The 7,678-nt window shown below is 46.8% G+C and overlaps 1 non-coding gene across 1 annotated transcript; it reads left to right on the top strand.

Annotated features, from left to right (window-relative positions):
• Positions 1 to 460: 460 nt before the first annotated feature.
• On the top strand, positions 461 to 563 carry LOC112065348 (U6 spliceosomal RNA). The gene has a single exon (XR_002891976.1). It is a non-coding gene; the product is annotated as a U6 spliceosomal RNA (small nuclear RNA).
• The last annotated feature ends 7,115 nt before the right edge of the window (positions 564 to 7,678 follow it).

Genomic DNA, 7,678 nt, shown 5'->3' with positions numbered 1-7,678 from the left:
AAAACTGAATGGAGGGTAAACAGAAACTCTTTGTACTATCCTTGCAACTTTTCTGTAAATCTATCAATAAAACTATTCTAAAATAAAAGCTTTATTTTAAAAAAAAAAGGCAAGGGACAGAACAGTAAATATTAGTGCCATCATATACACATACATATGCATGTATAATACACACATGTTGCACATGCACTGAATATTTCAGAAAGCATACTCTAGAAACCGATAACACCAGAGGCCTCTGAGAGGAACAAGGTCCTTGGAGGACAGGGAAAGGAGGACACAGCATACTTTTTCTACCTTTTGAATTTTGATATGAATGGTTAAAAAAAGAGTGTTCTGGGAATTTCCTGGTGGTCCAGTGGTTAGGACTCGGTGCTTTCACTGCCAGGGGTGCGGGTTCAATCCCTGGTCAGGGAATTAAGATCCCGAAAGCCACTTGGTGCAGCCAAAAAAAAGTGTTCTGTGTTGGCTTCAGCACAGACTAAAATTAGAATGGTATGGAGAAGATGAACCTGGCCCAGTGCAAGGATGACACACAAATTCATGAACTGTTCCATATTCTTTAGTGTTTAGTGTGCATAGAGTTTCAATTTTGTAAGATGAAAAAGTTCTAGAGATTTGTTGCTCAACAATGTAAATATACTTAACACTACTGAATTGTACGCTTAGAAATGGTTAAGATGGCAAATTTAATCTATGTGGCTTCACCACAATTTTTAAAATAGAGTGTTCTAAAGCAAAAGTGACAAAATGTTAATATCTATTCAGAGATGGGTATCCAGTTTATCTTCTTAATTATGTTCTGTAATTTTCTTCATATTTGAAAATTTTAAATCTCAGTCCAGGGTTCTGTGTGTGCAAAGGCCCTGCGGCAGGATGAAGCACAGCCACTGTGGGCTGGAGAGCAGGGAGCAAAGGACAAGGTGGCACAGGATGAGAGAAGTAGGTGGGGACTCAATCACACAGCCACCGGAGACAACGTCCTTCCCACACATTCCAGAGGCTCCCGCCTGTGCCAGCCTAGAAGTCAGGTCTGCTCCCTAGCACTAACAGGGCTCCTGAGTCTGCTTCCCAAATCACATAGTGCCAGCCCCAGCCCAACCCCCAGCTCTGCCCTGAACAGGACAAGCTCATGTTTCCCCATCCCCTCTAGGCTGCTTTTCCCCACAAGAGACAGTTCTGAGCCAACAGGTTTCTGTGAGCGGATGCCGCAGGGCAGGGTTCACACAAAGACGCGACTGTCTCAGGCACCATCCCGGCCCTGCAGAGCAGGATCCTCGCCTGATCCTCCAGCCTCCACATCAAAGAGGAGACATCTAAACCCCCACTAGCCACCCACAGCACTCAGCCCAGTCCTGGTTCCGGGTGGCTCTCTTGGGGCACTTTTCACCCCTCGGATAGGAGGAGGGAGGTTGAGGCAGGACAAGACAGTAGCGGGTTGGCACTTCTGTGCCCAGGAGAAGAGTCAAGCCATGGAACGCAGCACCTTCCATGCGCACAGCACTTTACAGTGCTCAGCGCACCGTGAAGGAGGCATGGTGGGTACTGTCATGCTTGTGAGAGGTCAGGAAAAGGAATCGATTGTACTGAAGTCACAGCTGCCCAGAGGGTCCAGACCCTCCAGCTCCCAGGAGCACAGGAGGTTTCCACCCCAGGAGTGACAATCTGACAGCGATGACACTGGGTGAGGCCTCCCAACGGCACCACTTAGTAGCTGGGATCTTGGGCAGACCTCCTGATCGTGACCTCCCTAGGGCGCCAAGTGCAGTGCCTGGCATGTCGTAAATATTCAGCAGTAGGTGGCTCTTCTAACTGTGCTGCCCCAGAAACAACCCACTAGAGAGCTGTCACTAACAACCAACTCATCTACTCCAGAGGTCATCGCATGGGCTGAAATAGGAGGAGGGGTGAGGGCACCTGGGGGCAGAGCACCTGCCTGCCAGATAGACCCCCTGCCCCACACCCAGGCTCACCAGCTTTGCTGAGATTAAATGCAATCAGAGTCACAGAAGAGGCGGTGGGAACCAGGAGACCTGAGAGGTCCAGTCCCCACACTGATCGTAATGTGCTGTGTTACTCTTGGCAAGTCACTGCCTCTCTGAGCCTCATGGGTTTTTTTCATCAGTAAAATGAAGAGTCTGGACATCAAGAAAGGCCCCTCAAAACTAAGGTTCTGTGAATGTACTTTATTTCCAAATTCCTCCTAAAATGAATAGGTAGATAAACATGGATGGATGGGTGTGTGGATTGGGGAGGTGGATGAAAGATAGATAAAAACTGGTTAGTTATTATCTTCTTTTAAGGCTGACTCAAGAAAGGAAGAAAGGAAAGAAGGGAAGGAAGGGAGAGAGGAAGGAAGGGGGAGAGAAAGAGAGAGAAAGAGGGGGGAAGGGAACTAGCTACTGCTCACTGCGCCCTCCCACATGCCATGTGCTGTTCAAAGCACTTACGTGGGGCTCTCCTGCCTCTTCGAGATGGTGGCAAGTGAAGAAATTCTTCAGAAATGATGAGGAGAAAAGGTCCAAAATTACTGCCAGAAACCAGCTATATCAATCAAGGTTCTCCAGAGAAACAGAACCAATAGGATGGATGGATGGATGGATGGATGGATGGATGGATGGATGGATGGATGGGTGAATGGATGGGTGAGTGGATGGATGGGTGGATGGATGGGTGGATGGATGGATTTATCTTAAGGAATTGGCTTACACAACTGTGAAGACCAGCAAGTCCAAAATCCTGTAAGCAGCAGGCTGGATTCTTCCAGCAGCTGGAAACTCAGGCAGAAGTTGATGTAACAGCCTTGAAGTAGAATTTCTTCTCTTGGAAACCTCAGTTTTTGCTCTTAAGGCCTTCAATTGATTGGATGGGGCCCACCCACGGTATCAAGGGTAACCTCCTTTACTTAAAGGCAACTGATTGTAGGTGTCAACTACTATCCCTTCAGAGCAACACCTAGATTAGTGCTTGATTAAACAACTAGGTACTATAGCCTAGCCAAGTTGACACATAGCATTGACCATCACCCCAGCTGACCCAGCTTCAACCGTGCTTCCCTTAACCTCTCTCCTATTTCCCCAACCCAGCCCAACCCAACTTCCCATCCTTATCTCAAAGAATTAACTTCCAGTCTGTGGCATTTCCACAGTCAAGATCTCCAGGGGCCTCACCCAGTAGGGTACTGTATTGGGATGGGAGCTGAACAGAACCAGAAAGATATTTCTATCAGGAACTTGGAACAAGAGACCCAGACTTGGCCAAATCAGCCAAAAAAAACCTGAAAAAGAAAAGAAAAAACCTGCTCCCCAGATCAGCTGATCTCTCTCTGGGTTCTCGGTTTTTTCCTGCTCCATGGATTCCTTGGTATTCACTGTCTCTCATAAACGTATTTCTGTGATATATACTGTAAATCTGCTTCATTTGAAATTCACAGTTAATGACCTATTCCCTCGGATTCAGGAAACAGAGTAAGGTTCCGGCTTTTAAAGGCCAGGAGTTTACTAGCCAGAATATGACAAGTATTACAAAGTGTAGGCCTGCTCTAAAAGCACTTAAGAAACAGTCTCCATCAGAAATTTCAAGAATACCTTCAAATAACATCATTTATCTGCCAAAAGGCCAAGGGGGTGGGGAGCGATGGTGGGCAGGGAGTAAATGAGTATTTGATCAAATCCATACTCTCGACTCCCTGAGGAGGGGGATAGATATTTACTAACCCTTCTTGCTCTGGCAAGGTTTGTGTGCACATTTGTGCGGGCCGGGGGTCTGCAGGGCTGCAGATGGGTGCACACGTGGGCACCAAAGACCCTTCCAGCCACCAGCCCCCACGGCTGACAAAGCAAACTCCACCATGATCTGAACTCTATGACAAAGAGGTAATTTAATAAAATGAGTATCCCCGTTTTCGGGTCGGCCCACTTAACTGAAATCCAAAGCCCGCTCTGGAGTCAATTGGGCTGAGGATGCATTGATCAGGCCCATCCACACTTTCTCATGTTCAATAGAGTCAGGGCTTAACCAGGTTAATTTCTGTTAAACACATTACCCAGGTACTCTCCTCTTACCAGCCCAGTGATTTTGTGTCAGGCCTGAAGGATTGTAATTGCAATCCAGTGAGACGCCAACTCAACAGGGTGATTTACTGAGGCCCACGGAGCCCAGGCCGGCCTCCTACCTGCTGGCCGCTGGACGGGAACTTTCTTCCTTGAGTCTTGTCGTGATTAACGGCCGAGGGCCCAGAACGAGGTGTCACGTGAGAGGCTGTCCCTGGGGAGAACAGGATGCTGCTTCTTTTGGACACACACTCCGTGCTTCTCTCCAAGCCTGGGGAGGGGGAGGGTGGGAATTGGCACGAGGACCTCTTTGTTCCACGGAACAGGAACGCGGGAGGGGCTGGGCTTCGGGAATTGGTCATTCCAAGTCATGCCCGTTCCTCGGTGGAGTGTGACCCTCCTGTCATACAAGGAACATTCCCAGCCGTACTTTCCAGTCTCCTCTGGACCACAGGCCTCAGCGGGACAGGCCCAGGATCCCGCCTTCTCCCAGCTTCTCTCCCCTCTGCTCTCTTTGGGCCCGACTCCCACGTGCTCCCATCCTGCTTTGTGATTGCTTCACCCGTGGCCTGAGCCACTCGCCTCACGTGTCCACTTCCCAGGCCCCTCAACTGGGGCGTGACGAGGACACCTGCTTGTAGGGTCATGGAGACAAAGCCTGGGGAGCAGCCCGCCCAGCGCCTGGCGCACGGAGAGCCTTCCGTCAATGTCAGGTGCTGTCATTTCCCTTAAGAAGAGAAGCTGGAAAGGACAGACGAGAACCGGCGCTGGTGAGGATGGGGAGAACCTGGAGCCCTCCTGCCGCGCTGTTGGGAATGTAAATGGTACAACCCCCGCGGAAACAGTTTGTCAGTTTCCTAAAAAGTTAAATGTGCACTTACCGTCTGACCCAGCAATGCTCACTCCCAGGTTTTTTTTCACTCCCAAGAGGAATGAAAACAGGTGTCCACACAAAGGCTTGTGCACAAATGATCACAACAGCTTCAATTCGTAATACCACAAAATTGGGAACAACCCAGGTGCCCATCAGCAGATGAATGGATAAACTGAGTGTGGTCTCTCCACACAGTGGAGTGTTATTCCGCCATAAAAAGGAATGAGAAACTGAGACCTGCTACGACATGGATAATCCACAAAATCATTATGCCAACTGAAAAAAGGTATACGCAAAAGACCACATAGTGTATGATTCCACACATATGAAATGTCCAGAAAAGGCAAATCCATAGAGACAGAAATTAGATTAGTGGTTGCCTGGAGCTCAGAAGTAGAGCAAGGATTAACTATAAATGGGCACTAGGGATCTTACTGAGGTGGCAAAATGTCTAAAACTCAATCGTGGTGATGGATGCACAACTCAGTGACTTTACTAAAAAGCATTGAACTATACACTTAAAATGAGTACATTTTATGGAATGTAAATTATGCCTCACAAAGTTGTTTAAAAAGAGAGGATGAGAGCAGCTGGTACCTGTCACTTGTAATGAAGGTTGCTACCTTAATTTGATTTGGGTTTGTTTGTTCTTTGCTTGTTTGTTTTGCCAAAACAAGGTAACAAGCTTTTGCTGGTACTGAAAAAGCTCATATATGTGTCGTTATATGAGATACTGAACTAAATGTCCTAGTGCAGGGCCCAGCACAATGTTGGAAATGACAGCAGGCATCGTTTATAATCTATGAGCTCTTTTTAATTGGAAAGGTCTCCTAGAAGAGGTAAGATTTAAGGAGACACAGTTGACCTTTGATAGTCACTACCTGCCCTCTGGATGTTCAGCGCATGAAATGCCTATAGAAGCCCATTGTCCGTGGAAACCAATTAGATATTCAACCATGCGTACATTGCTTATTGATCATCTTCCACACGCACAAGTTACTGAATCTGGGCCTCAGTTTCTTCATCTGTAAAATGGGCTGATAGGCTTAATGTAAGGATTGCTTGAGTTAATATATGGAAAGTGCTTGGGCACATAGCAAGTGTCAGCTATGATTGTTACTTTGTAAACCAGGACCTTCTCCCCAGCCTAGCTTCAAGAGTGGCCTGGCTAATCAGTGGCTACTGCTGCTGACTTCCAGGCTGTGCACTTCACATGCCCCCACACCTGTCCTTTGTAGCCATACTTATTGCATCTGTGATGTCACTGCCCTTGTGTCATCATTTAGGCAATGGCTCTCTCTCTCCCACTGGAATGCAAGCTTCTTCTGGGCAGGGACCAGGCCAGTTTCTGCTTACTACTGTGTCCCCATCTGCCTAATACAAGAGCTAACAAGCTCACAATAATTACTTATGGAAGGAATTAAAAAGGAAGATGAAGGGGGGGAGGGAGGGAAGGAGGAAGGAGCCACTAGCATTGGTAGGAAGAGTCCTCCCAAGATAAATGTCATTATTACCAAGCAAATCTTCAATCCTAAGCCCAGGGTCTTCCCGTCCAGTGCCTGGAAGCATGGGGAGTGGGGAGGGGGCAGGGAAATAGGAATTTTAATCATGATGGGGGAACGACCCACAAGTTGGTACCATATACTCTGTATGTCAGCTTTCTGGAGTTCAGTAGCACTGGTGGTGTTAAAAGTACGGAAAGTATAGTTCCTGACATGTATTACTCTGAATACTGCCCAGCCCTACTCTAAGCCCTTTATACTTATATTATTTAATCCTCACAACAACCCTCTGCGGCAGGTACTACCACTATCCCATTTAACAGATGAGAGGACAGAGGCCCAAAGGGTTTTAGTAACTCACCTGAGGCCATACAGCTAAGTGGCAGAGCCAGCTTTGGACTCACAAAATTTGACTCAGAAACTGTGCCCTTAAATCCTACATGATGCTTCCAGAAGAGGGGGAAGTGTTTAAAGAATGAATGAGCAGCATTTCTTTTCCGACACTATGGAGCTTAGGATCCGCCATAAGAAAAAGGGCCACCCCCAATGACTGATGCTGGCAGATCCCTCACAGACTCTCACTCATTCAGTAAGTGTTTACTGAGCATCTTACCCTCTGTTTCCTCATCTGTAAAGTGGGAATAATAGCAATGGAACGTGCCTTGTTGGATAGGCACTCAGAACACAGCCTTGCACATAGTAGGGGCTCAAAAAGTGTTTGTTATATTGTTATCTGTTTGAGGCAGGCCCTCACTGGACTATGGGAACATAAAGATGCAGAAGACACAGGCTTTCCCCAAAAGAACCCGTTGGCTACTAGGGGAAACAGACCAATAAGCCATCATAACCCAGTCATTCTTTAGAAAGTGAAAAAGTGCCTCCTTGATCAATAAGATCTTGACATTATTTACAAAAGAAATGCTAATCAAATTAAATACACACACAAATGAGTGCATGTAATACTTGTGACATCTGAATAAAGTCAATGAATTGTATTAATGTTAATTTTCAACGGATTGTATCAATGCTAATTTCCTGATTGTGATATTGTACTATAGTTATACAAGATGTTACCCTTAGGGGAAACTGGGTGAGGGGTATATGGGATCTTTTTGTATTATTTCCTGCAACTGCATGTGAATCTATAATTATCTCAAAATAAAAACTTTTTTTAAAAAAAGCTCTTGGCTTGGGCTTCCCTGGTGGCACAGTGGTTGAGAGTCCGCCTGCCGATGCAGGGGACACGGGTT

The sequence above is a fragment of the Physeter macrocephalus genome, chromosome 3 (genome assembly GCF_002837175.3).
Source record: "Physeter macrocephalus isolate SW-GA chromosome 3, ASM283717v5, whole genome shotgun sequence".
NCBI lineage: Eukaryota > Metazoa > Chordata > Mammalia > Artiodactyla > Physeteridae > Physeter > Physeter macrocephalus.
The sequence above is the reverse complement of the archived record's forward strand: the minus strand, read 5'-3'. Positions and strand labels throughout refer to the sequence as shown.